Source organism: Camelus ferus, chromosome 9, assembly GCF_009834535.1.
Source record: "Camelus ferus isolate YT-003-E chromosome 9, BCGSAC_Cfer_1.0, whole genome shotgun sequence".
Lineage (NCBI taxonomy): Eukaryota > Metazoa > Chordata > Mammalia > Artiodactyla > Camelidae > Camelus > Camelus ferus.
This window is the reverse complement of record NC_045704.1, coordinates 25307623-25323939: the sequence shown is the minus strand read 5'-3', so window position 1 is coordinate 25323939 and position 16317 is coordinate 25307623. Positions and strand designations below refer to the sequence as shown.

At 51.0% G+C, this 16317-nt stretch overlaps 1 non-coding gene across 1 annotated transcript; it reads right to left on the bottom strand.

Annotated features, from left to right (window-relative positions):
• Positions 1 to 13858: 13858 nt before the first annotated feature.
• TRNAA-UGC lies at positions 13859 to 13931 on the bottom strand. Its single transcript has one exon. It is a non-coding gene; the product is annotated as a tRNA-Ala (tRNA).
• Between the last annotated feature and the right edge of the window lie 2386 nt (positions 13932 to 16317).

Sequence of the window (16317 nt, the reverse complement as noted above, 5' to 3'; positions counted from 1 at the left end):
CCGGCTCCCCTTCCCTTCATTCTGCAATCTCTTTCCGGGGGGTCTCACTCTTCCTTTAGCGATCCTACCACTCATCTGATGGTGGCTCTCAGACCCAAACCTGCAGCCCACTTCTCTCCTCTAGAACGTCTTCTCTAATGTTTCGTGGGACTCCTCCACTTGGACATCTCACAACACCAAACCCGGGAGTTGACCTTGATTCCTCCCTTTCCTCGGTACTCCCGTCCAATCCGCCAGAAAGCCCTGCCAATTTGATCTCCGAAATAAATCTAAAATCCCCGTTTTCCCTCCATCTTCACCCCTTTGGAGTGTGTGGCCGGTAGCTCTCACCTGGGCTATCTGGTCTACTAGACCTTCCTCCAAACCCTTTTAAATCCTTAAGCTAGAGTCAGCTTCTAAAGACATAAACTAAACCATATATGCTTTTAACACCTTGCAATGGCTTTTCATCCCCTTTTGATCAAAACCCTAGGCCCCTTACCTTACAAAGGGATTCTAAGGTTCCTACCCAACCTGCACCTCTCAGGCTCTGCTCCAAATGTGTCTTCCCTCTGATTGTTCAACACTTCGGTCTCTCTGATACTTCTGGGTCTTTGAGTATGCAGTTCTCACAGCCTAGAATGAATGACAACCTCTCTCTTCACTACACACACATGCATGCACACTCACATCACGCACCCGGCTTTGCACAGCCAACCCCTTCTCATCCATTAGGTCTCACTTGAAATATCATGTTCTCAAAGAGGCAATTTCTGACCATCCACTCAAAAATGGCTCCTCACTCTGTTTTTCTATCTTTCAGTCCTCAGTCCCAGACTTACTTCTGAGCAGTTATTAAAAAAAAAAATGTGTGTGTGTTTAGTTTTTCCATCATCTTTGGGTCCGATTCTCCCACCAAACTGAGAACTCCAAGCTGTGAGAGACCTTGTCTCTCCTGTTCACTCCTTTGTCTCTCTGGGTACCTCAGTGTCCAGCACACAGAATAGGTTCAATCTGTATTTCTTGAATGAGAGAATGGAAAAAAATATTACAGAGATATAAAATGCATCACATTTGGCCTGCTTTTGGTTAAGTGCTTAAGGTAGCATTGGTTTTCACTCTCGTTGAGAATCGGTTCCTCGTGTCCAGAGATGGTCATTTCTTAGGTGGGCCTCCTAGGGATGCTCAAGCACTGGCGTCAGGGGAATCTAGCTTTACCAGCTGCATGGAAATTTTTCAGAGATTCTTTACACTACAGCATCTCCTCTGAGGGCAAAGCCGGAAGCGATGCAAGCAAGTGTGATCTGCAGCCTGAGCACCTGGACCCATCTTTTAGATTCTGCAGAATCTGTAGAATCAGATTCTGTTCTTTACCACCCACCCCCAACCCCAGTTTGGCACAGAGCGGTGTGTGTGTGTGTGTGCGTGTATGTGTATGAATGGCGATTCTCTCTGACAGATTATCGGTGATTTCAAAAGCTCCATCTAGACCTCCTTTGAAAAAAAAAAAGGCAGAGATGACAAATCGAAGGGATTTGGGAACAAATGGTAGTGACAGACGTGGTGCCTCCACTTCTCAGTGGAGATACGATTGTTGGCTTTTTTGTCTCTGAGTACCCAGAGATCTGGTTACTTTTGAAGAGAAACTAGGAAGAAAGAAGACCCATTTGCTGCTGAGAATTCAAGAGACAGTGACTAGAGCAAAGTTGCAACCCCATCACCCAAACTTCCCTTGCAAACGTGGGCTGCATTTTGGAGCATGTGTCTTTCTCAGAGGCCTTGATTGACTGTTTTGCCTCATTGTTGTCACAAAAAAGCCGTTTCTCGTGTTGGAAAATGCTACCATGTTGGCAACCCTGGACCCCACGGACGCCTCTCCACTCTGCCATCTCCTTCACTGTGCAGTAGTCAGAATATACATATCCATTCACCCTGGGGACCCTGATGTTAAAATCTATAAATTAAAGAAATTGCCTTTGGGCCTAAAATAAATACATAATGCAGCAATAGCTGATAAACTAATAAATATCTATCACCATTATATTTCAAGATTTCCCAAAGATATCTGAAGAGCACTTAATTGTTACTGAGTAATCAATTATTCAATTAACCTTCTTCTCATTGAATATATTTTTGATACAACTTTTTGAAGCTTCAGCTTTAAAAGGTTCCTATCGATTGAAAGTTTCAAGGCCATCTGGCCTGAATATTGGATTTGTGCCGTCATGATTGACAGCGGAGGCTGGTAATCACATGCAAATATTTCAGATGGTGTGAGTTTCAATGAGGAGGCTCAATGGCGATGCTCATTTTGTAGATAAATATATTGACGTGCACGTAAGGGTGTACATATAGACACGCACAAAATCTCTGCCTCCTGCATGCACTCCCGAAGCCCTGTGCACACACGCACAAAGCCTGCTTCATTTAGTACAATCGTTGACCAAATACAGGCCCCTCTCCAGACGTGAGCCCAGTGTTCCGTAGAGTGACTGCACCATCTCGGAGGCCACCCGGTGATTCAGTGATTCGAATTTTGGAAGTCTTCTATTTAAACAAGATAAGAGACTAGCACAGCTCTCGAATGCAAAATTTAAATTGCAATGAGGTTTAAACTTGCAAGTTGGAAAAAAAAAAATCATTTCCACTCAAAGGAAATCTTTCCTGCTCTGTTTTGTCCCGTTTTATTTTTCTAGAATCTTCTTAGGTCACCTTAGGTTTATAAGAGCCGGCACTGACTGCTTCTCTTCATTTAATCTTTTCTCCTGATGATAGCTTAAGGTGTGAGCGGTCAGGAGAGTCTTGTGTGATAGGAGTCAGGAGATGCAGAGCCGTGTTCCAGAAATCTGTGTGTTGTGTTGCCCGGGCAAAGGATGAGGCTGGTGTAGTGGGTTCTGGACCCACCCCTGGAAGTATGTAGTCCTGTACACTCTGTGGAACAAACGAGTTTCAAGCTTTCTGGAGGCCAAGGAAGAAACATATGTGTTAAATAGATGGAAAATGAGCAACCTCTCTCACCCAGAAATTCCACTTCTAGGATCCCATCCAAAGAAAATGACCTGACGAGTGGGGGAAAGATTTTTCTATAGACAGGTTAATTGTCACATCCCTTAAAATGGGAGAAACATAGAAAACAACCCACATGCCCAAGAACAGGGCTAAAGTTTCATAAATTAGGTGCCTCCGCAGGAAGGAACACCATGTAGTCATAAAATCATATTGCAGAGGAATAATTAATGACATGGAGAAATATCGACAGTACCTATAACATTTAGTGAAAAGCTGTATTTGAAAGCATAAATTTCATAACAACATATTATATAGTTGTGCATAGGAAAAAAAAAAAAAGATGGGATGAAATTTACATTTCGAAGGCCCAGGGGTCACCTCTAGGTATTGAGATGATGGGAAATTATTATTCATCCTGTCTTTAAGCTTTTCTTTATTTTCCACATCGTCTATATATTTTACTAACGAACCCTGGAAAATCTTGAAATTAACACCGTTTAATGGCTCAGAGCGTATCGGACGCACCAAACTTTCTTGAAAATGGCATGTGATTGTGGAATCCGTCCTGACCCCCCATCTCCGAGGCTCCCCATCCCCCCACCGGATACTTCACAGCATCTCTCCGGAAGCCACAGGGCTGAGCTGTGGGTGCCGGGGTGGGCCCCCCAGAACAGAGTCCTAATCAAGATATTAGCAAAGAGTTTCTGTCCTGAAAAATAGAACAAACAGGCTCGGTTTGACCTCCTTAATGCAGGAGCACTTTAGTAATCTGCGCCTAATGATTTTTTACATTAAGCCCCAGCTTGTGTTGGGCCCTTGTGAGGCGCAGTAATTTAAGAACAGTCATTTTGCACATTCCGATCCCATTATGTTACATTGTTACTGAATAAAGACTGGTATTATGTTGCTCCCATAAAGGGCAGAAGTGGCCTGAATTTTATCTGCTGAACGAATCAATCTGGATTATGTCAGCTGAAAAGAATTGCGGACTGCAGACTCTCCCGCAGATGGGGGGGTAGGTTGTTGGGGTTTTTTTTTTGTTTTTTTTTTTTTTTAAATGTATCTGTTAGTTCTGAATACATGAGCTGAGATAATACCTTGTGGTGACTGAAAAGTAGTTTTTCTCTCTTATTTTTCAGCGAGGAGCGTACCAATTATCATTTCAACATAATGTATTAGGAGATCAATTGGGGACTGAAAGCCATTTCCCCATGTTAATACTGTGCTGTATTTAAGCCGCCCTGACGGCCTGTCGGGGCTGTGGGAAAAAGATTGAGCAAATAATGAGGAAAGAGCTTAGAAAAAAGGCAGAGGGTGGGGCTTGGCAAGGGATGTGAACTATTCATCAACAACTCAACAAGGATGATGGAAATAATAAGTTCCTCTTAAAGAAAAAGGGGAAAGTTTTTTTTTTAAAGAAAGAATTTCCCTGGGGGAGGACGGGATGTGTGTGGGGGGGGGGCAGGAAAAAAAAACACGTTTAACCCTAACTTTGCCCTGCTTCTCCCCGAGCTGATTTTAAACTTCCTGAAATCAGGCAATGCTTCCCTTTGAAATGGATAGTGCATATTTAAACAGGGTGCATTCTTTAGCAATCAGTTTAAGAAAACAGTGTCTAATTTCCTGTCCGTTTGTGCAAATTTCTTAGCATGTGGTAGTGTCATTTAATACCTAAGTACAGTAACACTCTGCTTTAACTTAGGAAAATGCAGACAAATCCTCTGCGTGAAATAATTTGTGTGATCTTTGAACCGACCATGAATAAAATCAAGCTCTTTCTATGCGCCCGTATTTATGTGGTAGAGAAAAACCTTTGAAGCCTGAAACTCGTCAGGATATGGTATATGTATCCAGTAAGTTGCTTAAAATAATATAACTGTGTTGCATTTTATAAGTTTCCCCACACCCCTCTAGCCACCATTATGCAACCCCTTCCAAATATTTACCTTAGAAATGAATGGGCTTTTCCAATATTATTGTGCTCAGAGTCGCTAAATTTCCATTCAGCAGACCTAATTCCGCCATCTGCAAAGTTCTAGATTTTATAATACTTATAAGCTGTTTCTAATCTATTTTTACTGCCTTGTTCTGTCCTGAAATGTCAAAGAGTGCAGAATAGGTCTTGGAATTAACATGACAGTTAAGAAACTTGGCAAGGTTTTACAGCAGATTGTGACATTAACAAAATACAAAGGAGAATGGTGAAATTAACATTAATGTATGCTTGCAGACACTATAAAAATCTATATGTCCATGATCAGGGAATTAAAAAATAGGCATGTTTTTAGGGTGATGCTATTAAAGACAGATCTTTACTATGAAAAGAAATTTCCATATGAAAAGCAACTTACTAAAAGTAATGCGGTAATCCCCTCTCTGGAATGAACAACAGGTTTATGGTCCTAGGTCAAGTAGGCATATGGCTGTCTCCGGTTGCCAATTTTTTTTTTCCCTAGGCTTCTTTAATCTGTGATAAAACTGCTTTGAAAGCACTAATAGCGTTTTTTCACAGCTGTGAAGGAGATCATATGATAGATGTACCTAGAAGGGAGATCGTTTGTTTGGATTCACAGATTGAAAAAATAAATCACTTAAGGCCCTCTTTTAATTCCATCATGGGAAGGTTTCAAACAGTGCTATCTGGAGGTATTCATATCTTCTGTCCCTCTCTCTCTCTCCCCCCTCTCTCTCTGTCTCTCTCTCTCTCTCTGTCTCTCTCTCTCTGTCTCTCTCTCTCTGTCTCTCTCCCTCTCTCTCCCTCTCTCTCTCTCTCTCCCTCTCTCTCCCTCTCTCTATCTCTCTCTCCCCCTCCCTCTCCTCTCTCCCTCTTTCTCTCCTCTCTCTCTCTCTCTCCCTCCCTCTCTCCCTCTCTCTCCCTCTCTCTCCGCAGCTGCCAGAATCTGCCTGTCCTGGTTGTGCTTTGGTGATTGTAGTTGTACACATGATAATAAACTTGACCTTGGGCTGCTGTTTCAGGAACGCTCTGTGTTTTAGGAACTTGGAGTCTTGGCAGTTTTTTTTTTTTTTTTGAGTCATGCCAGGATGGTTCCGAGGACAGGGTGGATGTGCAGACTCTGATCCCATCCCTGGGCCCAGACCCTAGCCTCCTTCTTCTGTCTGTGTGATCTCAGGCCAGTTACTTAACCTCTCTGAGACTCAGATGCCTCATCGGTAAATGGGGGAAATAAGAATACTGCCTCGATGGGTAGCTGTCTTAGAACAACATAGATGTATATAAAGCCCCGGTCACATGGTAACTGTGATTTATGCAGTTGTTTTGATTTGGTTTTGATTTGAGACCAAGAGTGGGAAAACTCAGCGAGGGTGGGAGTGGGGGAAGAAAATCCGGGCTTTAAACACGCTCTGCTCCCCGCAGAGTCAGTGCAGCTGGCATCAAAGAGCGTGTTCTGCTATAAAAATCTCTGATCCTATGTGCACTCTGGACACCGCCCAGCTGGGAGCGCTGAGCCCTGGGCGGCCAGCCGAGGCCTTGGGCCCGGCAGCTCTCCCCTTAACCACTCCAGGACTCCACTACCCACCTGTAAACAGGGCACAAGGGTGCCTCCTGGGGGGTCTGTGACAGGAAAGCCTCTTTATCCACAGGAGGCCCTTTGGATCTAAAAAATAAAATCAATTTTTTTTAAAGGAGAAAGTTTAAAGAGCAGTAAGTAATGTGGTGTATTCCAAGGTGTCTTGGGAGACTTTGCCCGCTGCTCTGTGCAGGCCGTGGGGCAGGTCCTGTGGAGATAACTCAGCCCAGCGTTGAGATACACCGTTCTGGGGTCCAGGAGTGCCATTGCTGCCCGCCCACCCCTGCCTGCATAGGCTTGGGGCTCCCCCAGGTGCGGGGGCAGGTCTCCCGAAGGAGATCCTGGCTGTCCAAAGGCTGTATGGCTGGCCCAGGAGGGGACAGGGATGGGCACTGGATAAACTCGGGCCTCACCTGGAGACTTGTTCTTTTGAAGTGTTTACACGTCATGCCAGGCCCGAGGGACCGGGCCAGGTGCTCCTCCAGCTGGGATAAAGGACTCCTGCAAAGCAGGCGAGGGATTGGCAGCCACGTGGAGCCCTTCGGGGTCCGGACTAGGGGGCTTCTGAGCAGCAGGCAGGTTCACATGGGGTCGGAGGGCTGAGGGAAAAGGAGAGGTCATTGGCTGGAGACCGGTGTGCCCGTCTGCAAACACACCACAGACACACGTGTGCAGGTGTGCTTACTGCTCACCTAATGCTTCTCTCCGTGGGCCCGGCCCCTCCCAGCAGCAGGGGCAGGCCTGCCTCCCTCGCCGCTCATAATCTCAGGGACTGACGCCTTAGCTGCTTCTTGTCCTTGATGCCTCGGGTTGCTTGGGCCCCACCTTTTGGGTTCCTTCCTAGATCAGGATATGGCCAGGCTGGACATCTTCCTTCTCCTTCTGGTCCTCTCCTGATCCTCTCCTGGGGACGCTGACACGTTCTGGCTGCTCTTACCTCCTTCCACCAGCAGATGGCAGTCTCTGCATAGCAATGAGGCCCACGTGTCTGTCTAGGCTAAAAATCCAACCTGTTCTGCTCCCTTTGGGCACCCGGCATTCCGAGCCTCAGGGTGGATGTTCTAGGAGCAGCTTGTGTCTTGGGAGGAGCAGAATCCCCAGGAGACCACTCCTGGGGAGACGGCGGAGCCAGAGATGTCTCTGGTCTAGTCCCCTGGCTCAGAGCTGGGGCCTGGGGACGTTTGAATTGCTCCATTTGTTTAAAAACAAAATTGCCCACATTTAAAATTCAAGATATTTAACAGGCTATCTCTGGAAAGGTCAGAAGATGCGGTGGCATCGGACTCATGTTCCTGGGCCACAAGGAACAGACGCTGAGTGCCTTCTGCCCCTCGGGGTGGTCCAGGTGCTCTTGGATTGGCCCACTTCTGTCAGGGCTGTGGCCTGTCCTGTGAGTCCTCTCAGGGTGGCACCTCCTGAGTGACCTCAGGTCAAATTACGCTTGTTCGGGTTTCGCAAGATCCTAATGTCAACGACCGTTCATCGGGCACCTGCTGCGTTCCGGGCCTCCTCAGCACCGGGCACTCCCCACGTTAGTTCATTTATACCTCGGGCAGATGTAATTATCCCCATTTCACAGAAAGGACCGCTGAGGTTCAGAGGTGCTGTGGCCTGCCCCAGGGAACACCAGGCTGTCGGGTGTGGGAGGGCCCTTGGGCTGTGTGAGTTCACCCTCCTCCCTTTCCACCCATGTTTCCTGGCCCCGTGTCCATCAGTCCAGGAGGCCCTGTCCCTACTGAAGGAGCCTGCCAGGAGTGAGGCGGGGGTTTAGGAGACCTCTCCCCCAGGTGACAAAGTGCTCCCGCAGACCTGAATCAAGGTTAACTGAAGTAACTGACAAAGGCTGTGTATAAAACAATGTCAGAAGCCTAGCTTTTAGTTAATTTTATTTTTTAAATAACAAGAAATAAGGTAATCCCAGTTTTCAGGTTCCCAGACTAAGTGAACGCCTACCTGCTCCAGCAGCCTGGAGCGTGTCGGGTTGTCTTAGATGGAGAGTGGGCTGTGAACCCCTACCAGCACATTTATGATGGTGGTAGGAGCGGCAGATGAGAATACTAGAAAGCAGAGCATGCCCCGTGTGCTTGAGTGCTACAGTGTGCTAGGAACTATGTCGTGAGCCTCACATACACTCAATTGTTTTATCCTCAAACTGCTATTAGCCTCATTTCACAAATAAGGAAACATGGGTTCAGAGAGGTTAAGTGACTTGTCAAAGGTCACACAGCTGGTAAGCAGCAGAGTCAGACTTGAAACCACGTCTGCAAAACACCATCATTGTAAGGCATTTTATTTAAATGGGCTTGTAATTTGGGTCTGAAATGACAGCAGTGCTCTTCAGATGTGCTAGCTGCCCTGAGCCATCTGGATTCTCTTGGATTTTAAGGGCAATGTTAGGAAAAAAAATTAATTTAATTCTTTGGTTCATAGTAATGGTCTTGGCCACATTTTCTCCCCCTCCAAGGAACAGTTTTTGCAAAATTTGGATGTTTGCCCTAGAGTTTCTCTTCGCTGTTTGGCTGTGCACCCCGAGAGGGCCGGTTCTTGGTCTTGACTTGAAGGTCTAAGAAGTGTTTCTTTAGTAGACTCTCCTGCTTACAGGACGGTTCCAACACCCTGAGCCAATGATGGGTCTCTTCTAGACTTTTCTCCCCAACGCACTGCACACCGCTGGCCCAAGCCAGGCTACAGCCATGTCTCGGTGCATGTGGGATGGGGGGCGCCTCCCGAGTGTAGCCCTGAGGCTTCCATCCAGGACCCTGGGGTCCAGGTGGGAGTCATTGCAGCCCCAGAAAGCTCTGGGGAAAGGCGACACTTCAGCCGGGCCCCAGTTCAGATGGGTCAGCCCAGTTCCTTGCTTTAGGCTTGACCTAGATCTGTGTGGGGTCTGAGGCCTGCCCCAGCCTCCATCCGGCCTCTTACTGCTCAGAGGCCATGTGTGTCCCTTCTCTGCGGTGGAATCAGAGCTGCCCCCTCCTCCCTGGCTGTGAGGGAGCAGCATGAGAGGGGCCCGGTTCCCGGCCTGGTGAGAAAGCCTTCAGCTGCTGCTCTCACAGGGCTGTGAGCATGCCCGCCCGGCCCACCTCCTCAGCCCCGCTCACTTTCCTCGGGGACTCCCTGTGTGCCCGGGCCTTGCTGGGGCACAGTGCAAGATATCTGATGACCTTCCCTTCCATTAGGAAATAGATCCCACACCTTGAACGTCCAGAAGAAGAAGCCAGGCCCCTTGGGAACAGGCCCCGGCCGCCAGCCCACCTCGGGGAGTGTGGGCTCTGTGTGGGCAGCCGGAGCAGGTGGCTTTGGGGGTCCTCACGTGCTGGGGCATCATTCCTATGTATTCCGTGGAGTTATCAATGGGGCAGGCCTGCGGTTTCCGAGAGGCCTGCTCCGTCATTCCTGGGTTGGGGTTGGGCATGGCAGAAGCAGGGCTCAGGCTGTCACTTGGGTGTGATGCACAAGCTGGCGGGAGCAAGCTTCTGATTTTGGAGAGAACTATGAGCGGTTTTGGTAAATGTCTCTTGTCCCATCAGTTCCCCCCACTTCTGTTCCTCACTCGCTCCCCCAGACTGGGCATCTGGCAAGCTGAGCTGTGCCGACGTGTTCCAAGGACCCCTGGAGACAGCTGACAGCTCGGAGTCCCCCGCCCGAGGGAGGGGCCGCCCACACCCCCTGCTCTCTCGGGGCAGCTGCCTGTCCACCGTCAGCGCTCCCGAGGACTCAGTCTCAGTGTCCAGCCTGGCTGAAGAAAGAAGGGACAGGTCCCCTGGAGAGTCTGGGGCTGCAGGCCACTTGCCCTGGCAGGCGGGGACTTCCAGAAGACCTCTGGCTCTCCCAGTTCGAGGACCTGGTGCTGGGAATCCCAGGTGGCCACAAGAGGGCGCCCGAGACCCACCGAAGGCATGGCTCCCTCAGAAACCTGGAAGATTGCTCTGTGGGGGCGGGGAGGTGGGGGTTGTGAGGGGTGGGTGGGTTCAGCTAACAAGCGTCCTCACTCACCATCACTGGGGTGTTGGGAAAACATACGGGGCTACAATTGTCCTTACTCTTGGAAGAGATTAAAGGAGAAAAGACCTCAGGTTGATCACTTTGTTCAATCACGTTTTCACCAAGATGAGGTGCCTTTACGGAGGGTCTGCTGTGTGCAGATTTGCGGGTATGATGTGGGCAGAGCTGTTCCTCCCTCTCACAGGAGGCAGGAGAACAGGGTGACGAGAGTGCGGAGCCCAGCCCCACACCACGCCTGGCCCACATCTACCCCAACCTGCATCCCTTCCTCTGCTCACTTTCCTCAGATGGAAAAGGGCTCAGACGCAAGGCACCCTCACCTGGGGCCTGGCCTGGACGGAGTGCCCCGGCGTGGGAGCCTGGACCCACGGCTGGAGCCCATCTCCGGCCCTGGGAGCCTCCCAACAAGGATAAAGGGCTTTTCAGGTTGAGGCTTTTCAGGTGAGGTTCCAGGAGCGGCGGGGTGGAGCTGCCTGGGTTCCAGTCCTGGTCGCACTCGCTGTGTGTCCTTGGAAAGCTCCTGCATGCCTCTGGGCTGTGCCGTTCTGCCTGTGAAATTGGTACGATGGCAGCGACTGCTCCTGCCTAGGACAGGCACGCAGCTGCAGCGAGGAAATCCGAGCAGAGAGGGCTCCTGGCCTGACGCCTGGCGAGGAGCGAGGACTTCTCAACAGGGGCTATTATTACTGACGCGTTGTTGTTATATCCTAGGGCCCGCCAGGTGAGAATGTGGGAGACTCCAGGAGACTGGTGGTTGTTCATGATGAGATCAAAGGAGAGTTCTGTTTTATTGGGGGAGCATCCTCAGGGCTCGGCCTGTGGAGCCAGGCCCCAGGAGACCTTTCTGGTGTGGCCCCTGGCTCAGCAGTGTCCCCGTGGCAGGTATTCGGGGTCCAGCCCCTCCAGCAGGTGGGCTCGTGGAGGTAGTGTCTGCCCGTCTTGCTGTGTCCCCGAGGCTGCACCCAGTGCTGGCGCACGGCCGCACATTCCTGGGTCCTCATTTCACAGCCAAATCCTGCTCCTTTGCCCTCCTCTCTTCTCCCCCATCAGGTCCTGCCTCCCCTGGGCCCGCCTCAGACCTCCCTCCCTGAAACACCTTCCCTCACACTCACCCGCTCACTCGGTCACTCGTCTGCTCCGCAGTCACTCACGCACATGCATGTCACCATGGCAGATCACCGTCCCTGTCCTCAGGGAGATGGCATGTGCAGGCGGTGTGAGTGTGTGACAGGTGTCCCCCTGATGTGCTCAGGCCTGGGACTGCGGAGGGGGTCAGGGAGCTTCCTGAAGGAAGTGCCAATCCGAGTTCTGGGGGGATAAGCGAGGTGACAGTGAGGAGACGGAGGGCCCCCAGCTGAGGGCGCAGCCTGCAGGGATCGGCACGGCTGAGGGCTGCCCAGTACGTCCTGGAGCTGACATGTGAGGGAGGTTTAGTGGGTGGAGGCAGGGACAGGGCTCTGGGCTGGAGAGAGACAGAGGCCAGGGTATGGACACCTTGTCAACCCCAAAGAGATGGTGGTGGCCTTGTCTGAGGGGCTCTGGGCTGTAGAGGGGTAGGCAGGGATAGTAGGGGAGGGGGAGAATGGGGCAGGGCGGAGGTCCCAAGCATAGAGAGGACCTGGCCTTCAGCTGGAGGGAGGTGGCTTGTCCTCGGTGACCAGAGATAAGGAGGAGGTGGGCTGTGTCTACCTCACATTTGCAGCACCTGCGTGGCCTCAGGAAGCACTAAGTGTAAATAGACTTGAGCAGACATTGGCTGCAGTGATGAACAAAGAGCTCAGAGCGTCCTTCCGGGCCCAGTGCAGCAGGAGGACCCCCCAGGTTCTGAGGGCAGCAGGGCTGCCTTCCAGGCACCAGACTGCCTGCCCATAATCCATGCAGAAGTTCCCACGTCAGCGGGGCTCTGAGGACTGGAGTCTGTTGGCCCCTGGGAACCCTCCCCACCCAGCCAAGGCCCTGCCACCCATGGGGGCCGCCCTGGTCTTCACTTGGGTCAAGAATATTTTATTTCGATCAAGACTAATTACACCGCCAGAGAAACTGAACCCAGACAGGGGAGTAATTTCCCTTTCTTCTGCAACTAGAAGTTCTGATGAGTGATCACCAGGGGGCGCCACCTCCAGGGGTGTCTGTGTGTCCGGAGAGGCCACGACTCCCCTGAAGACAGAGACTCATGTGACTATACCCCCGGGCTCTCTAGGGCTGCCCCTGCCAAGTTCTGTCCCTGACATTCCCGAGTTGCACCCCCAAATGTAATATTTATGCAATAATACGCATGTTTGAAGGAGTACAATTCATGAATATATGAACTAGGCACTAAAGGAGTTTTGAGGTCTGGCCTGGCCATCAGATTAGATTGGGGGCATTCACTCTACAGAAAAGTGCGTTTTAAAGTTCGCACGGGAAACAGGATCGAAGCTGGGAGACACAGGCCCCCCACCCGCCACTCCTCCTTATTCGTCATGATGTTTTAGTTCAGGGTTCGCTCAGTTCCCAGCTTAGGAGAGAGCCCTGGAGGCTGATGAGAAGCCTTGGTTTGAAAAGAAACAAACAAGCAAACAAATAAAACCAGCCTCCACTTACTCCTCCTGTGACCTTCGTCCTTTGCCTGGATTCGTGCCGAATCAGACGCTGAGACAAGGATTTGGGTGAAGATGATTTTTCTGGAGATCCCACAAGGCGAGGTGGGGACATGAGACAGGAAAGGGAGGAGCCAAGACAGGTGCATTTTGGAGCAGTTTCTGCTGTGGAAGGTGGGGTCTCAGTCCTGTTGGGGACCCTCCCAGGACCCACATGGGGCGTGCCCCTGGGCTGTCCCATTGAAGCCCGTGGAAGCTAGGCATTTATAAACCAGCTGCCATCCTTGTTTGGTTGAGGGAACACCCTGGTGCATCCATCCAATGGGATCCCGTGGCTGGAGAGCTGCCTCAGACCCTAGTAGCCTTTGGCATATGTGGGAACAGTCTGCAGGGACGGCCCCCCAGTGCCTGTGACACATGGGAGCCTCTGGTGGCACATGGCACCTCTGGAGCCTCAGTTACCTCAACTGCAAAGTCAGCTGTTACTGTCCTCCAGGACCCTTCCAGGATGGTCCAGGACCCTTCCAGGACCGTGCACGTGATAGAAGTGATAAGTGCTGGGCTGGGGCCGGCACATCGGAAGCACTGCCGACATCACATTTCTTTCGTTGCTTTTCTGCGTGATCCTCCTCTTCCCTGACTCAAGCATGCATCTTCCAATTCATTTTCAAATCTCCATTGTCCTCCTTCCAGGATAACTTCAGATATGCCAGACTGGGGTCCTGAACACAACCAAGGTGTACCCTTTTTTTTTTTTGGAGGGACTGGGGATTGAACCCAGGACCTCGTGCATGCAAAGCATGAGCTCTACCACTGAGCGATACCCTCCCCCCAAGGAGTCCTCTTTGCATCTTAGAAGCAGACTCGTGCAGCCTGGTCTCCTAGCCCAGGTCTGCCCAAAGACCCACACATCGGCCACCCGTGCAGCACCCTTGTGCTGGCCGCCCGGCAGATCCAAACTAAAAGTGACGGCTCTTCCCAGTCAGCTTGGTCGCCCTTCCCTCCTCCTGGCCTCTCTGCCCGAGGCTGCTCTGTGCATCTCCTCCAGCTTCTGGGCTCACCCCACCCCACCCCTCACACAGCACTGCCGCCCCAACAGACACCCGTCCTGGTTTCAGGTTCCCACGTTTATGGCTAAAATATTACTGGTGACTGACATGCAGCCCCTTTCTCCTACGTTGTCATTTTATGTTAATTGAATGCTCGTGTTAATCTAATAGAGTTTAGATTTATGTTGGGTTCTGTAGCGCGTCATATTTTAATCAATACACATTCCAACGTTTAGATGGACGGATGAGAAAACCCTCTTCGTCTCTGCACTTGGGTTCCATCAGCTGTCAATAATTCCTAATTTGAATCCTTCAGACAGTCAGATTTATGGGTTGGAGTACATTGCATTCATCACAGAAATTAACTTTTGGGGGAAACGATGTGAAAGGTCACACAGCATCTCGAAGAGGCAGATATTGTGTTTCCGAGATGAAGTGCTCTGAAATATTTATCTAGGAGATGCAGGCTGGCAGGGTGGCAGCGGGAGGTTTTAGGGGCCTGGGGATCTGGGGGTGGAGTTCTGTCTGGGGACGAGGCTCCTTAGTGAGACTTGGCATCACTTGGTCCCGGGAAGAGCCGCTGTCTTGGAGTAGGGCTGGCCTCTGTCCGTGGACCCGGGGATGAAGAGGGCCCGGGCAGAGTGTCAGGCAGAAGTGGATGGCGTTCATGTTGAGTGAAGGATCCTCTTCAGTTTCCCTTTCTCTCATGGAGTTTCTCTGGAATCAGAATCTGGCTTAGGCATGAGCTTGTGACCTGTGAGGAAGGGGGCAGAGTGCTTTGTCAAGCCCCTGGGGGCCACTGGAGCTTTGAAGGGTCACTCCTCAGCGTCAGTGGCTCCCAAATCACTGTCCACCGTTGGGTGAGGGCACCTTCTGGGCACATGCACTCTCGGGTACTTCCTGCTTGTCCTGCGTCCGGGAGGAGAAGTGACTGGAAGCCTCTGGTGCCGTATCTGTGCCTGCAAGAAGAGGTGTGGGCATTTAGAACCAAGGGACAAGGGGACAGGAAGGCACTATCAGAGATGGTCCCCCCCACCGGCCATGCTAAGGGCCCAAGAGGAGATGACAGGTGGCTGTTGGGCACTGGGATGGGCCCCCTGCCCACCTTCCCGCCTTGCCACGCCCCCTCCCCCTCCCCCTGAGAAACTGCAGCAGCTGAAGGTGGCTGGGAGGCTGAGCGTCCGGCGCTCCCTGAGACACAGATAACAGCCCAAAGCCTTGGGGGCTCAGTTTCCCTCCCTGGCCTCCTATTTTATGGCTTTACTTCCTGTAGCATCCATAGGACATTGCCTGTTAAACTTGGAGTCCGTTTGTCCCACCCCTGGGGAGCTGGAGATGCCACTGAGACTCTGAGCACCACCAGATGCCCTGTGCAGACATTTGTGTCAGGATGGCAACTGCTCAGCTCCATTTCTGCGGCGCAGATAGGCCAACCGACTTGTCCTGGAGCCTGCTGTCTCGAGCACTGGAGGTGCAATGAGCCTAAAATCCCCACTGATGGACTCACGGCAGGTTTCTGTTGTCTCACAGACAGCGAGAGGGAAGCCGCTGAGAGGGGCCCAGGGAGACCAGACAGAGCCAGGGCATCTTCTCGGCTGCGTTTTCTGTCTTAGACTTCTGTTTGTTTCCATGTGATTTTCAGCAGCAAAGACGCCAAGTGCCCACCTGAGTTCTGCGTTTCCTGGCTCCCAGAGGAAGGACGGGGCGTGGGCTGGCCTGCCTCATCTAGCTGTCCTGCATGCAAAGGTGGCACACTCAGGGCTGCAGAGATGGCTGCGGGAGCACCTCTCCAGGATGTGGGTGCTCAGCAGTGAGCTCTCACACAGATACATGCTCGCTTTTAAACTCCAGACACTGTAACTGAGCACTTCGGGCCTTCGGAGGTAGTCTGATCGGGCGTTCACAAGAAACAACGTCCTCGTCTCTGCATGAATATGAACTTGAACCTTTGTGCGTGCAGTCTTACGTGGGCTGGCTGAGACTCCATGGCGGTTTGGGGAGATGTAAATAAAGTGGCTTTCTCTCTGAAGGTCCTCTCTTCGCAGCATGTGCCGGGCAATCACACGCCCACCACGAGAGGGGAGCCTTTTCGTTGACAGCATTATTTGGAAACATACTTGTATTTGCAAAAACAAAAATCCATTATAACTCCACCGTTGTTGGAGA